At 34.1% G+C, this 20467-nt stretch overlaps 1 pseudogene; it reads right to left on the bottom strand.

The window, feature by feature from the left end:
* Positions 1 to 949: 949 nt before the first annotated feature.
* The window catches only part of LOC122220737, a 30107-nt pseudogene continuing 10589 nt past the window's right edge, over positions 950 to 20467 (bottom strand).

Raw genomic sequence — 20467 nt, 5'->3', positions numbered from 1 at the left:
AATCAAAACATTATTAATAAGATTAAGGATGATCAAAATAAAATGGATCCAGAAAGAAACAGTAGAAGTACAAGAACTAAGAAAAAGAGAATTTTAATCTGAATGAGGGAAATCTCTGGCTTCACTTGTCTGTAATGACTGCATAACGGGTTGTTTCTAGGTGGTGGAGAAAGAGTAGCAGAGAGTATCATGCCTTGCATTCTGAAGTTACTACACATAAACACATAAAGTTATGAAAATGTGTTTGTGTGTTCTAAAATCACAGCTTTAGGAAAAATCAATTAATGTACCTTCTTTCCAAGTAGATTGCTATCCCTGCATGCAGAGTGTGGAGTTGCCAGAGTTTGTCTGGCAAAAGGTATCACCAGCACATTAGCTGGAAGAAAGGCTTCTTAACCCAGTCACACATGCTACTTAAAAACACATACATACTGGGGAGGAGCCAAGATGGTGGAACAGTATGAAAGTTTTTTTGCATCTTGTGTCCATGAAATACAGCCAGATCAACACTTAACCATCTTGCACACCTAGAAAACTGATTTGAGGATTAACACAACAATCTGCACAATCTGAACCACAGAACTCAGCAGGTGCTTGACGCGGAGAGGTGAACTGGGGGGAGAGAGAAGCTGTGGAGGTCAGGGAGCTGGTTTTGCTTGTGGAGAGAGGATGGAGATGGAGGGGAGTACATGAAATGCACCCCTCCCCCTGCAAAAAGCAGCTGGAGAGAAAGTAGAAATAGCACATGCCATCCTTACACGCTAAGAAGATACTGCTTATCACCATCACTCTTGTGGGATTGTACAAGTCAACCAAAGAAACTCAGTGGAACTTGATGACTTGGACCACTTTAACCTGCACTTGGAATGTATTGTGAGCAACATTACCAAAGTAGTAGTTAAACTTAAATATCTGGATCAAGAGGAGGTGGGCCTGTTCACTTAACATCTTAAGGGGGCAAGGCAACCAGAGTCTCCATGTAGCTGATGGGGAAGAAGCCTGAATGGCCATGAAGCATTCCCCTATACCAGTGCTCATCAATTTGGCTAGTGAGTTTGATGATAGCATCCTCTTTAAAACCCATTTCCCCTTCATTTTCAGGTTCAAAGTTGTACACAAATCAGCCGCAGGGCTGATCCACTGTGGCACTTATGAGTGTATATGAGGGAGAAGCTTCCATTGGGCTTTTGTCTCCAGCTGGAAGCTCCTGGCTCATTTGTAGTTTAGGCTGATATTCTCCTGTAGGCTAAGATGAAGCTTGTGTTATTTTTTCTTCCAGTCTGAGGGTGACTTCCAGCAGGATCCGGACTGTCTGGTTATGGTACTCCAGATGGGTTTGCACAAGTGCAGAAAGCTGGCTCACCTGTTGAACATGTTTACCTCATCAACATCTTGAGACTAATCAAATTTCTCCAGACTCTTGTGGAGCTCTTGATTTGGAATCTTGCCTTGTCATTTCTTCTTACACTCAAAGTCCAAGCTTTCACCCTCCAACCTCTGTACATCATGCTTAATTTTCCTTAGATCACTGTCATGAAGGTTCCGAAGGAGGTCAAGTTCCACCTGACTTCCATGCACAAAAAGTCTTAAACCTCCAAAAGTTCTTGAATGACCTCCCGCCTCATCAATCGCTATGCCAATGTTGCAATCATCTCTAAGCCCTCTTCCAGATTGATCATGGCCTCTGCCAGCAGCACTTCTGCCTGGGAATATCCTGGCTTTCCCCTGGATGCAGAATTTTGACATGGTGTTGATCACAATAAGTTTATCTCTGGAAGCTGGGATGGCTTGAAGGTATTCAATCATTTCCATCATTATTTCCATCACAGCCCTGATCCACTTTCCTCTCTATCTCTTTGAAATCATCATCTAGCTTGGTTCCTTCTGCTCCTCCAAATTTCTCACTTTTTCAGTGGCTCTGTGAATTGCTTCTTGCACCCAGCCACTGCCTACCAACACGTTGCCAGAGGACACATGGGCATAGGTGTAGGGGCAGATGCTGGAAAGATTCTGTGGAGCTGGACAGGAGGGCTGCACAGGGCCCTTCCACAGCTCATGCCCCCACCATAGTTGTGGGTGTGGGGCACAGAGTGACATGGGACTTTGAATAATTTTAAATTTTAAACAAGCTAATATTTTTGTATTTATTTAATCAAATAAACTTATACAGAAATTACCCGAATCTTTGTATGCACAGAAGTTCAATATTTTTTGAGGTTCTACCACAGTATAGGAACTGTCTGAGTAGCTGTAAATTAATTTACACATAAGATCTCATTTAATCTTCAGAATAATATATGATTGGTTGTAAGAAATGGGATTTACAGATGTGCTAATTGAGGCTCCAAAAATTAAGTAACTTCTCCATGTCACAGGTAGAAAGTGAAGAAACTAAGAGACAAACCCAGGACTGTGTGGTTGTAAATCCTGCTTTATTTTATTTGTCTATACAAATCAATAACTTTCCTTTAAAAATTGCTGGAGGAGATATCTCATATCAAATACTCATATTTGATTACCGTGTAGAAAGTCACAAATGACCATAACTCTGGCAGCAATAAGAAAGTACAAGATACATGGAAAATAATGCATTTGTTTAAAGTCATTGAAGGGGCGCCTGAGTCACTCAGTAAAGTGTCTGACTTATTCTGTGGTTACGATCTCACAGTTCATGAGTTCGAGCCCCACATTGGGCTCTACACTGTCAGCACAGAGTCAGCTTCAGATCCTCTGTCTCCCTCTCTCCTGCCCTTACCCTGCTCCCTCTCAATCTCTAAAAAATAAATAAAGATTAAAAAAATAATAAAGTTATGAAGAGTAGTAGATGCTATAGTTGGCTGCCATTTTTTTTTAAAGAAAAAGGTAAGCAATTCAGCCAGAAAATCAGGTTTATTAGGGAATAGCAGAAGAATTGCAATTCAGGACAAGCAAACTATGATGAACCATAGGCAAGTCCAGAGAACAAGGGAGAGCATCCTTTTATAGAGGAAAAGAGGAAGTTGGGGAGGAGGAGGGTTGTTTCAAAGAAAAGTTCATTGGAGGAAAATGAGAGTGAGAAATGGTGGTGGTATCTCATTGGCTGCAGGCCAGGATAGCTGGCTATTGCAGGGTATCTACAGCTTGCTGTTGCCCTAAGAGTAAATCTTCCTTCTTCCTGCTGGACTATGCAAGCTACATAGAGTAGTATATGCTTGACAGCCTGACTGAAATTTTGAGTTAGGTTTCCTTAACACATTTTCATATGGTTAGTAAATTAAGTTCCAGAGATGGATGAGCCATTTGTTAGGTGATCAAAGCTTGCAGTCACTTTTAAGTCTGGGAATAATTGCCTGGTCTGGGTAAAAGGGGAAGGAGGAGTGGGTTTGACACTTGCAGGCATATGTTATTGAGATGAGAAAATAATTGAAGTGTTAATGCTAGCATAGTTTGTATGATGAATTAAAATCTGGAACAAACCCAAATGCAAAAATAAGTTTATCAAGAAAAATGAAAAAGAAAAAAATGTAGGCCTAAATCCAGTTATGTCAACTTTTACATAAAATAGAGAATTAAAAGACAAAATTGTCATATTAATAAAAAAGTAAGATTCACATTAAATATAGACACATATTAAATATAGAGACCTAGAAACATTGACAGTCAAAGGAGGAAACAAATATACTGTAACAAGAAATGAAATATAAAACTTGAGGTGCCTATGTCAGTATCAAACAAAATAGGCTTTCAATAATGAAATATTACCGTAGATAGAGAAATTTCATAATAAAAAGTCAATTTGTTGGGTACATAATAATCACAATATGTGTGTATGTGGTTAATAACAGAGCTTCATAATAAATACAAATATTTGTATAAATAAAGTAGAATGAGAAATAGAAAAATACACAGTCATAGTTTGAGATTCTAACATGTTTCTCTCATTGTTTGATTGAAAAAAGTGTACAGGGCACCTGGGTGGCTCAGTTGGCTAAGCATCCAACTCTTGGTTTCAGTTCAGGTCATGATCTCATGGTTAGTGAGCTTGAGCACATGTGGGGGCTCTGCACTGACAGCATGGATCCTGCTTGGGATTCATTCTCTCTCTCTCCTCCTCCTCCTCCTCCTCCTCCTCCTCCTCCTCCTCCTCCTCCTCCCCTGCTCACTCTCTGTTTCTAGTTCACATGGACTTTTCCTAAAGATGTACTACCTGCTGGCCAATAAAGCAATTCATGATAATTTTCAACAACAGAATTAAAATAAAATTAATTCTTAGTAAAATATGCAGAAAAGCCACAAATGTTATAGCTAAACAACACATTTATAACTAATCCATTGTTCAAAAAAGAACCCATTCATTGTTCAAAGAATTGCAGGAATAATTGCAAACTCTTTCTACTAAATGATAAAGATAATATATAAACATATAAATGTATAAAGCAAGTACATGAAAACAAATTTACACTAGCATTGGAAATCAAGAAATGAAGGCAGACAAATGGTAGGTATTTTTTAAGAGGTTGGTTCTATAAACAAGTCATGAAAAATTATACAACTCTAGCAAGTTAATATAAAAAAGAGGGAAGAAACAAAAATTGCTTATAAGAAGAATGAAATAGTAATATAGATCCTTCAGATTTTAAATATAGGCAAAGAAAAATTTATAAATAACCTTAAATCAATAAATTTGACAACTTAAACTATATTGACACAGTCACTGAAAGAAATTTACAAATATTAACACACACTCCCAAATCAAAATAGCCTTACATTGAAAAAAAAAAATGAATGTGATTTAAAAGCAGCTACAAGAAAATGGTCTCTCAAGGAAAACTCCAGGGATAGATAGTTTTAATTATAAATTCTAACACACATCAAAAAAAAAAAAAAAAAAGAAAAAGTTTACACACTATTCTTAGAAAGTATAAGCAGAGAGCAAATTTTTCTACTTGTTTACTTGTCTACTTGTTTACTTGTTTACTTGTTTCTACTTGTTCTACTTGTTTATTGAGGCCAAAGCAACTATGATAACACAATTCAATAAAGATTTTATAAGAAAAAAATTACATAGCAAAATCCTCCATAATATAATGCAGAAATCTTTTACTAAAACATTATCAAATCACATTCATCGAGAAATTGGGGCTCCTGTGTTGCTCAGTCAGTTAAGCATCCAACTTCAGCTCAGGTCATGATCTCACAGCCTGTGAGTTCAAGCCCCACATTGAGCTCTGTGCTAACAGCTCAAAGCCTTGCGCCTGCTTTGGATTCTGTGTCTCCCTCTCTCTCTCTGTCCCTCCCTCACTCCTGATCTCTCTCTCTCTCTTTCTCTCTCTCTCTTTCAAAAATGCATAAAACATTTAAAACATTAAAAAAATAAAGAAAGAAAGATAATAATACACCAAGACTAACTGGGGGTTCATCCTGTGAATACAGATAAAATCCTGAACAAATTTTAGCAAAAAAATTTTGACAATATATAAAAAGGATAATATAGTATAATCAAGCAGAGTTTATCCTGTGAGTATAAAATTGTTTTAACATAAACCAAACATTGATTTATGTTAATATTAACATTAAAATATTTGAAATTAAAACAATGGAAGTTAATATCTATGCCAAAGAGAAAAAATAAAATCTCAATAGATGTGGGAAAAAGCATTTGACAACTTTTTAATACCCATGCTTTGATAAAAACTAACAGCAAGCTAGAAATGTAAAAAAATTCCTAAATCCAATAAAGGGCACACACAAACACCTACATTTAACATCAAACATAAATCATGAAGTATTAGACCCTCTCCCTCTAAGGTCAAAAGCCAAATAAGGCTGTCCACTCTTCCCACTTCTATTCAGCATTGTACCTGCAACTCCTGTTCATGCCATAAGGCATGAAGAAGGAACAAAAGACATAGATTGAGAAGAAAGAAAGAAAACAGGTTTTATTCACAAAAGGGAAGATGGCTCATATAGAAAATCCTAAAGAATATACAATTAGACTACTAAAACTAATAAGTGAATTTATCAAGGTCACAGATAAAAGCTCAGTAAACAAAATTACATGCATTTCAATATATTAACAGCAGTTGTATTTACGCATACCAAAAGCAATTTATTTACATTAGTGACAAAAAGAAAATGGACATTAATTTAACAAAATATGTGAAATATCTCTGCATTGGAAATTATAAAACATTGCTGAGATATACAATGTCCATGGATTAGACGATGGAGTATTGTTAAAAACTCAATTCTCTGTAAATTGATGTACAGGTTTAATTTTAGCAATTCCAAACTAAATCTCTGAGGGCATTTTTAACGGAAATGTTTGGGTGCTTTTAAAGTATACATGAAAATGTGAAAAATCAAGAGTCATGAAAGAGTCTTGAAATAGAAAAACCATGGTTAGAAGACCAACTCAATACATAATAAGAGGCAACAATTATCAAAACAGTATGGTATTTAAATATAAAAATATTTAAATGGAACAATGCAACAAAAGAGTGTAAAAAAATAGACCCACACTTTTATAATTAATTGATTTCCCATATATGCATCAAATTATTCAATAGGGGAAGAAAAGTTTTTCAATGATGGGTGTTAGAACTAGATAACCATGTTTAAATAAATGAATCTCAACCCCTATCTCACATGACAATAAAATTAATTTTAAAATAGATCAAACATAACAACTAAAAATACAAATATCCTAGAAGAAAACATATGGGGATTATCTTCTCAACCATATGCATAGGGAAAATTTCTCAAGACACAGAAAGAAGTAATAATTAAAGTAAATACAATGATAAATAAAATTTTAAAATACTAAAAACATTATCAAAACAACATGAAGTACATTAAAAATGTTTTTGTTGTCTACTATGAAAATCATTTGAAGTAGTTCTAATAATTTGCGCAATTGGTTAATATAAAGACCTATAAGCATTGATTCTTCTTTGTAAAAGAGCTTCAGAATACTAACAAGAAAATATTTAAGTATATTAACTCTTAAGTTCAAATGGTTACATCTATTCTAAAAAACCATGTATATTCCATTAGAAACCTAGCAGAATCTAGACAAAAAATATTAATAAGATTATTGATAGTGTCAATGATTTTATCTCTATTTCCTAAAATCTTCAATCAGATTTGAGTATATAATTGTTAGAATACTCATCTTGATGTTGATCTATACATACAGATCCTCTGTAGTTTATAAGTGTTTAACTTTCATACTTGGTACTCAGAGTAGAATGTGGTTTTACTTCTCCTGTGAGTTTCCCCTGTCAGAATTACATTATCCTCTCCAAAACCGTCAGGCAGAGTGCTATGATAATGAAAGGTATCTATTTTTCAGTTATATTATATGCAACAAACTCTATTGGAGAAAAAAAAACCAGTAAATAAGTGGTTCATGATACACAGGCTACATTTATCTAGAGGGGCTTTCTATTTTCCAGAATTATTAATTTAGAACTGTCCATTTATTACAAAATATCAAATTAATTTGTTAACTGAATGTTACCTTCAAATTTAAAACAATTACAAGGAAGGAAGGGAAGAGATCATACAATGGTTATGTCCGGGTGGTTTGTTTTTCATAGGAATCAATGTAAAAACCTTTAGTGTGGTGGGGACTAATAGCTTAGACACTGAAGCAGACTGCTACAGTCCAATCTAGACTAGTTATGTCAACTTAGACAAGTCATTTAGCCTCCCTATCTCCGTTTCAAATCTATAAAATGTGAAAATAATAATGCCTATCTCATACATTTCTTGAGAGGATTAAATAGATTAATGTAAGTCACGTCTTAGAATAGTTCCTGAAGCAGAGAAAATGGCAAATGATTTTTCTTTTACTTTTAGTAACAAAAAAGCATGAACATATTTTTTTTCAATACGTGTGAGAAATATCTACATTTAGAAAGCCTAAAATTTACCCTAAACACCTTTGCTATTTAGATCAAATTACATAAAGATTAAAGGTATTTCTTGAATTAATAATTTGCATAATTTAGTAATTTTTACATAAAAAAGTAAAGTAATAATGTTAAAATAGAGAAAGCAGTGTTTAAATAAAAAAATAACCTAATGACAATGGCCTAATCTGATAAAGAATATGCAAAATTCAAACCATCTCATAAACTCAATAGCATGAATATACTGGACATCATTTTAATTTTAATTTTGGGAATTAATTTTGTCATGCAAATAAATAATTTTGTGGTAACTTTTCTCAAGTTTTCTCAGACACACCAAGAATTTATTTAGTGAAACGAAGTCCAAACAATATGTTTTACAGAGTATTTCCATATAGATGTATGCAACTGAGGCCAAATATATATATATATTTCATATTTATATTTATATGAAGAAAATACACTAATCAATCACTATAGTCATGGCTATAGAGGGAATATTGTAAGATTATTTTCACTATGGGAGACGTGATGTGATTTTCCCCCTGAAATTCATTAGAACATGCTTCAAAAAAGTTGAAATACGGCAAGTGTCAATGAACAGCATTTAAAGCGAAGTGGATTTCAGTTCAAGACTAGGCAGAACAATATTACATGTGACAACAATTACTTCATTTACCTAACTAATGTTCGCAGTTGTTTTATTTGAGATGGTGAGATCACTTGTCAGAAAGTTTTGGAGGGTTTCACACACTTAGACAAGGGTGGGATTTAGCTAGATACCACTAATATTCTTTAAAGCAGTCTGTTCTGTAAATTTGGATGAACAATTAACACAATTATATTGTTAACATAGAGACAATTACTATAACTTATTTAAGGGAATATGACTTAGCATGTTTAATAACAAAAAATAATGTCTTATTTCTGTTCCTATTACAAATTAGATAAAGTGAACTGCATAGATATGTATTGAGGCTGCTACTGTTAAATCAAACAATAATAAAATTTTACTTGTATATTTATTTGTGTAAATACACCACAAGGGCCATTCAAGTACAGTGTGTGTGTTTGTATATAAGTAAAATTATATATATATATATATATATGTTAAACATATATATAAACATATATATATAAACATATATATATATATATATATATATAAAATCCCTACATGCTACGAAGTATACATATATATAATCACTACCCTATATTTCCTATAATAAGTTTACTACGGTACATTAGTATCCTGGTCTTTCCATAACCAAAAATGCATGCAAGTATTTCTCTTAGGCATTCTTTGGACTTTTTGGCTGGCTGATTTGCTCCCTAGGTTTTCTCTATCCCACATTTGAGGCCATTTTTAATTGTTATTGAACAAAGTCCTTACAAAAAATAGAGTAAAGGAACATAGTAATTGAACATTTTTTTTTAATTTTTTTTATTTAAAAAAAAATTTGATTAACGTTTATTTATTTTTGAGACAGAGAGAGACAGAGCATGAATGGGGGAGGGTCAGAGAGAGAGAGGGAGACACAGAATCTGAAACAGGCTCCAGGCTCTGAGCTGTCAGCACAGAGCCCTACGCGGGGCTTGAACTCACGAACCGCAAGATCATGACCTGAGCCGAAGTCGGACGCTTAACCGACTGAGCCACCCAGGCGCCCCGTAAATGAACATTTTTTTAACCAACAAATTAAGCTTTTACATCACACAAATTGGTCTTGCCACATGACTGTCACAGATACACCCTTTATAACATTATCCTGGGAGTGGAAATAGCAAGGAGACTATAACCACATAAAAGTTCTAAGTCAACAAATTGTACAAAGATTATGCCATTGGAGTGTTCCCAAATTTTCTCTTGAGGCATAAAACTCCAAAAATATGTTATTTTCTGCTAAAAGATGGTAAATACTGAGAAAAAAAAAAACTATTGACATTTTCTCCTATCATCTATGTTATTCTTAGCATGAAATTAGAGTGGGATTGTTGTTGGAAAGTTATAATTTATTAAGAATATAAACAACAATGTGAAATCATCCAAGCTTCTACTATTCTGACATGGTTGTTTCTAGCCATTTTCCTAATTTCCTTTCATAAATACTTATACTGTATATTATGTATTGTAGTGATCTCTTAACTATCCTTAAGTTATCAGTTCTTTTTTTATGTAAATAACTGTCCATTAGAATTATTTTGACAGCAAAATGAAGATAATACCATTTAAGATTAGCTGTAATTACAATGCATATTCATAACCAATGTTAGTGCTTTAATAAGTTTTATAAATGTCCTCCTTTATTCATTACACAAGTGTTTGTTGAGCACTGAGTGTGCACCAAGAAGGTACTAAGTTCAGGGAATTTCATGGCAATTAAGATAATTGCTAAGAGGGTAGCATAACTTTTATGTTAAAAGTTCTTATACACACAAAAATAATGATTATTTATTATAATAAATAAAGTGGAATGAAACTTTTGGAGGTGAAAGATATTTATGGTATAGATTGTGGTGATGGTTTCAAGGTATTTGCTTATCACCAAACTCACCAAATTGTATACATTAAATATGTACAGCTTTTGTATGACAATCATACCACAATAAAGTGTTTTTTTAAAAAACACAAACATGACTTTACTCTCACTGAGTTTATTGAATAATGAAAGATAAGACAAGTTATTTAGAAATTGCAATACAAAGTGACAAGGACTATGGAAAGCTGGGCAGTATGTTGACCAAATAGAATGAATACTTTTATCTCTGCCCCCACATCCAAAACCCCTTTGAAATGATAAAAAGATTAAGAAAAACTCATTAGAGTACTGGGATGGGGCCATTAGTGAATGTGAGAAGTTAAAGTATTTGTAGAAAATACTAAGATGTTAGGGGAGAAGGGAAAGAGGAACCAAAAAAGAAACCAAAAGTCCAATCTAAAATTTGAAAAGATTTCTAAGAAATTGAACATCGTTCTCAACAGAGGCCAGAAAAAATTCCAAGTGTAAAGACAACAACAACAACAACAACAATAACAACAACAACAACAACTGTAACAACCAAAACAAGGTGCAGAATTAACCCAAAGGGATTAATATTAGGCTAATTAAGCTACTACCTGAAAAGATATCTGGCAAATTATGCTTTATTTATCAGGAACATTTAAAACAGCAAGTTGGAAATTTATCCTGTAATAAGTCAACGGATCAATCAATAAAAAGTAATGCATTAGAAAAATTCAAATATCAGGGTGCCTGGCTGGCTCAGTCGGTTAAATATCTGACTTTGGCTCAGGTCATGATCTCAAGGTTCATGGGTTCAAGCCTCACGTCAGGCTCTGTGCTGACAACTCAGAGCCTGGAGCCTGATTCAGATTCTGTGTTTCCCTCTCTCTCTCTGCCCCTCTTTTGCTCATTCTCTGTCTCTCTCTGTCTCTCAAAAATAAACAAACATTTAAAAAAATTAAAAATTCAAATATTTATCAGGTTGGAGACTGAATTGACAAATGATGCTATATCAATAAAAGGGGGTATTTTTCAGCAGTAAATAAAGACAAAATACTAAATGTAACAACGTGACTGATCTCAAAAACAGGGGAGGGTGGGTGATGGGTATTGAGGAGGGCACCTTTTGGGATGAGCACTGGGTGTTGTATGGAAACCAATTTGACAATAAATTTCATATATTGAAAAAAAAACGTAATCTCAAAAACATGTCCAATGGAAAAAAATAACAGAGTACATATGAAGTTAGAGACTAATTAAATTAATCTGAGGTGAAGATCACCAGTAGAGTGGCCACTTTGTTATGAAAGGAGATTGGGGAGGAAGGGGCTTGAGGGATATTTCTGAGGAGATAGAAATGTACATAAGTCTGTCAGTCACATAGGTATATGCATTTGTAAAACTCATTGAACAGTACACTTGATTTATGTGTTTTACTGTATTTCAATTACACCTCAATAAAAACAAATGAATAATAAACTCATGTTTCAATATGAAAAAACTTGGAAACTAATCAATTTAATCATGATATCTGGAAAAATATTGACAATCCTATCTAGCAACATAAAAATGAACTAAAGAAAGAGAATGGCAACCAGTTTAAGAAGCAATGGGAAGAAAATAAATTCTAATTAAGACTAAATAAATGTATAGTTCTTAATGTGCAATTTTATGATAATGTTGTGACATATTAGGAAGAAGATACTGTAGTCATTAAAATTTGGTATACTGAACAGTTATGGTCATCAAATAACAAAGAATAATTATGTAATGAGTTTTTTCAACAAAATCAATAGGAAGAATTAATCAACAAGCCTATATAATATTCAAAAATTCACTTAAAGTATTTTCCAAAACCTGTCACATAGTTACATAATTGGACCTTGTACCAAGTCAAAATTTTAATAATTTACAAAACAAAACAAATACTATATAGCATAGTCATGGAGTACAAAACTCTTTCCCAGGCAAAATGCAAAATCACTTCAAAAGCCATGAAGGAACATTAAAACTTCTGCCTGAGAAAAGACATTATAAATGAAGTTAAATGACAATCAGAAGAGAGAGAATACATGTATTTTCTTCATCAATAATATATGAGGAACTCCTTTAGATCAGTAAAAATTATGATAAATAACAGAAATAGAAATAAATGATGAAAAGTATAAAAGAGGCTATCCTGAAGAAAAAAGTAAATATATTTCATAGAGATATATTAAAATATTATTAATTTCATGACAAAAAAATGGGATCTTGTTCAAAATTTTCTGGGCTATTCTTAGCCCCTTAATCTGCAATATTAATTTTAGAATTAATGTGTTAAGTTCCACAAATTATATAATTATGTTTTGGGTTGAATTTGATTTATGGGTAACAGTATAATGTGGAAATAATTGACATCTGTACAATGTTAAGGCTTTATTCAGACTTTCTGACAGTGAACAAAAGTTTTCATTTTTATTTATATGTTTTTCTGACTTTTTTTATTATTTGTATTGACTTGTTAACTTACCACTTTTTAGATCTTTTAAATTATTTAAGATTAGTGGTTAGTTGGCTCTGTTGGGATTTATTACTATGTGATCACACTTCATATAATATGTAAATAACAACTGTTTTATTCCTAGCTTATTAACCTTATTTATTCATCTTGCTGTTCTGCATTAGCAATAAATAAATAGTAGAACAATAATGAATAGTAACACTAGTAAGGGCAAATGTTGCCTTGATCCTGACTCTAACAGGAATGTACCAAATACTTTGTAGTATAGAAATTTAAGCTAATCCTCTACTTTTGAATTCATAAATATCTTCAAGAAGATATAAATACCATATTTTAATATCAGAATATTTTTAAAAATTATATATTGTATAATATTTTGCATTTTGAGAAAAAATGACTATATTTGACACATCAGAACAGATATATGGCTTATTTTGTTTTAATTTTTCTTGTACTAAAAACACTGTAATCATTTATATATCTAAGCAGATATTTGAGGTAGTGACAGCAACATGGTTTTGATTTATAACATATCACTCATTCTGTGCATATCAAAGAGTTTTAGAATATTTTCATATAACAAGTATGACTCAAATATAAGTGAGAGGTAATATGTGTTCAAAAATAAAATAACTAATAAAGGGTTTTGATCATACAAAGAAAATTATAACACTATTATTAAGTTTCTTTTTTTTTTTAATTTTTTTTTTCAACGTTTATTTATTTTTGAGACAAAGAGAGACAGAGCATGAACAGGGGAGGGGCAGAGACAGAGGGAGACACAGAATCTGAAACAGGCTGCAGGCTCTGAGCGGTCAGCACAGAGCCCGACGCGGGGCTCGAACTCACGGGCTGTGAGATCATGACCTGAGCCGAAGTCCCGAAGTCAGATGCTTAACTGACCAAGCCACCCAGGCGCCCCTATTTTTAAGTTTCTATATATAATAGTATACTAAAACCATATTGGTAGATATGAATCTTACTGGGGTACCCAAAGCAACTATAGAATAATACACAGGTAAAACAAAGCACTATGATAAGTTATTGTGGGAAGTTATTGTGGATATAAGACTTGTGTTTCCAAATGGGTCAGAGATATTACGATGGCAATTTCTTAGGTCTATATAACATATATTTATTAAATTATCAGTTCTTAATATTAAAATAAATATGTACCATTAAAGAACAATATGATTAAAGAGGCAGATTTATTTATTTATTTATTTGAGAAGCAGTGATTCTCTGCTATAAAGGAACTAAAATGGATACTTTTCTGTTGATCAGAACGTGAAACTGAAGGGAGAGAGGTAAAATGAGAAATAACAACGGTTACTGCTCTGAGGGCTCCTAATTCTCCTGAAAAATGAGAAAAGAAATGGTAGAGTTTTCTTTAAAGATGGGGTTGTACTTCACTTATAAATGTTCATTATAAAAATATCTTTTTAAAAGTCAACAGAAAAGTAAAAAAATGGGAGAAATAATAAGCAATGAAAATACAGGTATCTCCCACGGATATAAGGTCATATTATACCACTCTGCCTTCACAAAAGACCTTCTTCAGTACAAGTTTTCCCTGCTATCTGAAATAAATCAAAAGGATAAAAGGCAAAAAGCAAAAATAGCTTTCAGAGTTTAGTTTGCAGTGAGCCATTACAGAGGCAGCCCGGACCCCAAGTAGTGAGAGTGGCGCCACCAAGCGCCTTCCCTGGGAACTACACTCAGCATCTCAGCATCAAGCTGCCAGAGTTTGAATGGTGTCCATGAGCCTCTGTGCTTTATTTTGATTTATTTTATGCATCTGTTAGCAAGATGTGGCCTAACGGATCAGAAAAGCCTAAGAGAGGTTAATTTTCGCGCTTGGAATGCTCAAAACTTTTTCCATATAAATTAATGGTAATTGCTTCTTAATTTTATACCATTTCAGCTTAGAAAATTTTCATAAGAATGCTCCACTTTGAGATAGTGGGAAAAACTTGTAGTACATAAAAGTTTAGTATTCAGAACAACTGTAACAAATCAACGTGTAAAATAACATAAATAACCAAATAGGAAATCAGGCAAAAGAAACGTATTTCACATATTATGAATAGGATTGCCAATAATACTATAAGGGTGGATTCATTGATATGAAATTTGTTTTAGTTTACTTCATATTTATATGTAGGTTTCATGTGTATTAGTAATGCATGATCAGAATTAAAAATATATTTGCTAGCATATCCATAATGAATGGTATTATAAATATAAGTAGCACGACTTACACCATTTTTCAGTTTCTTAAGAAGATTATTTGAAGTATTTTCTTGGAATAAGATTCAAAAAAGAAAGCCAGGCTGGGGCTCTTGGGTGGCTCAGTCAGTTAAGCATCTGACTTTGGCTCAGGTTATGATCTCATGGTTCATGGGTTTGAGCCCCACGTCAAGCTCTGTGCTGACAGCTCAGAGCCTGGAGCCTGCTTCTGATTCTGTATCTCCCTCTCTCTCTGTCCCTCCCCCATTTGTGCACCCTCTCTCTCAAAAATAAATAAACATTAAAAAATTTAAAAAAAAAGAAAGTCAGGCTGACCAAAGGTGAGCTCTACTAAATAGGGAAAAATTATGGTATTTATTCACAACCAGACTAATGAAAGTTTCTTTCATCTTAACCAAAATGAGATCATTGAAAAAATAAGTGAAATCGTTCTTTAAATTCAGAGAAGAATACTAGAAAAGGCAGAACATTAAGTCGATCAAATATTGTATATTTGATCAAAATGCATACATTTGATCAAAATGTATAATTCTTTTCTAAATCAATTATTTTAAATAATCGTACAATATCCTATCAGGGATAATATCAGGGCAGATTTTTTCAAGATCCTAGATGATGCTCCTGCTTCTATTTTAGGCACTTCAGGTTTGATACGTACTCTGCAATAAGCAGGAGGCATAGGAGAATGGCCCTTGGGAGAGAAATTCCAGATTTCAGTTGTGAACATGATGAATTTGAGGTTCCTTCCTAATATCCAGAGAGTTGTGTCTAATGCATTATTCAATATTCCATTCCCAAATCTAGGAGAAGCTATAATGCAAAGGCATATTTGGGAGGAGTTAAAAAAAATGGATGAAAATTGAAGCCATGGAAATCAATGAGACAGCCCAGGAAATATTTGTGGTATTAAGATGAGGACTTAGCAGAGACATTTAGGAAATACAAATCAATGTTTGGGGGAAAAAAAGAGGTTTTAAAAAATGTTTCTGCAAGGGGAGAAGCCAAGATGACAGAAAAGCATGGAAGTTTTTGTGTGTTGCACATCCATGAAATACAGTCAGACCAACACTAAACCATCCTACACACCTAGAAAACTGATTGGAGGATTAATACAACAATCTGCACAACCTGAACCACAGAATTCCTCAGGTATGTGGGGTGGAGAGGTGAATTTGGGGAGAGAGAAGCTATGAAAGGTAGGTTTTGCGGGCAGAGAGGGGACAGAGACTGGGGAGGTGGGGAGCATATGGGAAAAGCACCCCTCCCCAAAAGCAGCTGGAGAGAAAGTGGAAAATTGGAAACAGCCACAGGGACTAAACTAAAAAGGGAGAAAGGAGAAAGGAGAGGGTTTTAAATTCCGTTAAGACTGTAAACAAGGGAGCGCAAAGGCTGCATCTCTGCAGCTCGATACCTTGTGGTGCTCTGGTGGGAAGGGTGAATCCCCAGGAACAGAGTGGGGTCCAGGAGGTTCTCAGGCCACACAGGGGAAAGTGGTTCCACTGCTGGAAGTACATTTTGTAGAGACTGTTGAAAGCACCTGGTCCCAGCAGACGCCAGAAAATGGCCACATTCGCTGGTGCTGGAACAAGGTCCTTAAGGGTGAAGCCTGGTGCCAGATGTGTGTTGTGATTTTCCATAATCCCTGAAACACTGCTGCTACACTGTCTAGTGATTTTTTCTGGGGTGGGCTGGAACCTGGCCACAGTCTCGGGGCACTGGCAGCAGCAGGGTCCAGCAAGCATTCCTGGGTGCAGCCGACATTCGGCCATTGCTCATTCAGCCATTGCTCATTTGGCCATTGCTCAGTGAGACCCTCCCACAGAGGGGCGGAACGGGTCAAAACCACAGTCCTTCAGAAGTAAGAAACCAGGGAAAACAGCCACATCTGAGACAAAACTCGGGAGAGAAGTACTGCCAGCGGCCTGGTTACGGAGAGTGAAAAAGCAGGGAGTGAACCAGAGCTGAAGACAGAGAACAGGTACGCAATTGTTGATCCGGAGAACAGACTGGGTAGCTGGGTGGCGCCATTTTTTACCGCTCCCGTACATGTGCATACGCACCTATAAGCACCACAAGAATCCACCCCAGTAGGCTGGCAGCGCCATCTAGTGGAGAGCGGAGCTGTTACACTGAGCACTGCCCACCTGGGCCAACTTCGCTCTTCAAGAACCCAAGTCTCACTACTGGCTTAATTAATGGACTATAAAGAGCTACATAGACTGACTTCTAGGGGAAAACAAAGTAATTTCAGTCCTACTTCAATCTGTTAGCAGGTTCATCTATTCAATTTTCTTTCTTTTTTCTTTTTCCTTTTTCTCTTTCATAATTCTTTTCTTTTTCTTGAATACAGAAAGAAAAAAATTCATTTTTATTTTCATTTTTATTAAAACTATTTTTCTTTAATTTTTATTACTATATTTTTTCTTTTGTGTAATTTTTTTTCAAATTCTATTTTACTTCCATCATTTTAATTTAGTCTACTTCAGTGTATCACCATTTCAAATTTGCAATTTCCTTTTTTTCTTTCTTTTTCTTTTTTCTTTTTCATTTCCTTTCTTTTTCTTGAATGCAGAAAGAGAAAAACTTCATTTTTACTTTCAATTTCTATTACAAATGTTTTTATTTAATTTTTATTACTATATTTTTTGCTTTTATGTAAATTTTTCAAATTTTATTTTACTTCCTTCATTTTATTTTAGTCTACTACAGTGTATTCACTTTTTCAAATTTTCAAATGATTTCTTTTTCTTTTCTTTATTCTTTTTTATCTTTTTTCTCTTTTTCATTTTTTTTCTTTTTTCCTAAATATAGAAAAAGAAAAAAAATCACATTTTTTAGTTTTTATAAAAAAATATTTCTTTAATTTTTTTTCTACTATATTCTTTACTTTTGTATATATTTTTTAAAATTTTATTTTACCTCCATCATCTCATTTTAGTCTACTTCAGTGTATTCATTTTTTCAAATTCTCAAATGATTTCTTTTTTTTCTCACCCCCTTTTTTTTTCTAATCTGTCAAACAACTTTCAACACCCAGACCAAAACACACCTAGGATCTAACAGCATCTATTCGATTTGTGTGTGTGTGTGTGTGTGTGTGTGTGTGTGTGTGTGTGTTTAAGTTTAATTTTAATATTTTTTAATTTTAATTTTTTTAATTTCAATTTTTCTACCACATTAATTCCTTTTTTCCTTTCCAAATGACAAAATGAGGGAATTCACCCCAAAAGAAAGAGCTTGCAGAAATGACAGCCAAGGATTTAACCAACACAGATACAAGCAAGAAGTCTGAACCAGAATTTAGAATCATGATAATAAGAATACTAGTTGGGGTCGAAAATAGATTAGAATCCCTTTCTGCAGAGATAAAAGAAGTAAAAAATACCCAGAGAAATTAAAAATGCTATAACTGAGCTCCAATCACAGATAGATGCAGAAACGGCAAGGATGGACAAGGCAGAACAGAGAATCAGCGATATAGAGGATAAACTTATAGAGAATAACAAAGCAGAAAAAAAGAGAGAGATTAAGGCAAAAGAGCACAATTTAAGAATTAGAGAAATCAGTGACTCATTAAAAAGGAACAACACCAGAATCATAGGGGTCCCAGATGAGGAAGAGAGAGAAATAGGGGTAGAAGGGTTATGTAAGCAAATCATAGCAGAAAACTTTCCTCACCTGGGGAAAGACACAGATCAAAATCCAAGAAGCACAGAGAACCCCCATTAGATTCAACAAGAAGCGACCATCAACAAGACATATCTTAGTCAAATTCACAAAATACACAGGCAAAGAGAGAATCATAAAAGCAAAAAGGGAAAAAAGCCCCTAACCTACAAGGGAAGACAGATCTGGTTTGCAGCAGACCTATCCACAGAAACTTGGCAGGCCAGAAAGGGGTGGCAGGATATACTCAATGTGCTGAATCAGAAAAATATGCAGCCAAGAATTCTTTATCCAGCAAGGCTGTCATTCAAAATACAAAGAGATATAAAAACTTTCCCAGACAAACAAAAATTAAAAGTTTGTGACCACTAAACCAGCCCTGCAAGAAATTTTAAGGGTGACTTCCTGAGGGGAGAAAAGATGAAAATATATATATATATATATATATATATATATATATATATATATATATCTCACAAGCAACAAAGATTAGAAAGGACCAGAGAACACCACCAGAAACTCCAACTCTACAAGCATCATAATGGCAATAAATTCATATCTTTCAGTACTCACTCTAAATGTCAGTGGACTCAATGCTCCAATCCAAAGACATAGGGTAACAGAATGGATAAGAAAACAGGATCTAACTATAAGCTGTGTACAAGAGACCCACTTTAGACCTAAAGACACCTTCACATTGAACGTAAGGGGATGGAGAACCATCTATCATGTTAATGGTCAACAAAAGAAAGCCGGAGTACCATACTTCTATCAGACAGTCTAGACTTTAAAATAAAGACTGTATCAAGAGATGCAGGAGGACACTATATCATAATCAAGGGGACTATCCACCAAGAAGACCTAACAGTTGTAAACATTTATGCACCAAGTGTGAAAGCACCCAAATATATAAATCAATTAATCACAAATATAAAGAAACTCATTGATAGTAATACCATAATAGTAGGAGACTTCAACACCCCACTCACAGCAATGGACAGATCACCTAATCAAAAAATCAACAAAGAAACAACAGCTTTGGATAACACACTGGACCAGATGGACTTAACAGATATATTCGGAACATTTCATCCTAAAGCAGCAGAATATACATTGTTCTCCAGTGCACATGGAATGTTCTCCAGAATAGACTACATGCTGGGACACAAATCAGCCCTAAGTAAATACAAAAAGGTTGAGATCATACTGTGCATATTTTCAGATCACAACACTATGAAACTAGAAATCAACCATAAGAAAAAATGTGGAAAGGTAACAAATACTTGGAGACTGAAGAATATTCAACTAAAGAATGAATGGGCTAACCAAGCAGTTAAAGAGGAAATTAAAAAGTATATGGAAGTCAATGAAAATGATACCACCACAACCCAAAACCTCTGGGATGCAGCAAAGGCAGTCATAAGAGGAAAGTATATAGCAATCCAGGCCTTCCTAAAGAAGGAAGAAAGATCTCAGATACACAACCTAACCTTATGCCTTAACGAACTGGAAAAAGAACAGCAAATAAAACCCAAATCCAGCAGAAGAAAGGGAATAATAAAGATTATTTATTATTAATGCTATTGAAATCAATGCTATCTGAACCAAAAAACAGTAGAACAGATCAATGAAACCAGAATCTGGTTCTT

This window comes from Panthera leo, chromosome B2 (genome assembly GCF_018350215.1).
Source record: "Panthera leo isolate Ple1 chromosome B2, P.leo_Ple1_pat1.1, whole genome shotgun sequence".
NCBI classification, from domain to species: domain Eukaryota; kingdom Metazoa; phylum Chordata; class Mammalia; order Carnivora; family Felidae; genus Panthera; species Panthera leo.
The sequence above is the reverse complement of the archived record's forward strand: the minus strand, read 5'-3'. Positions and strand labels throughout refer to the sequence as shown.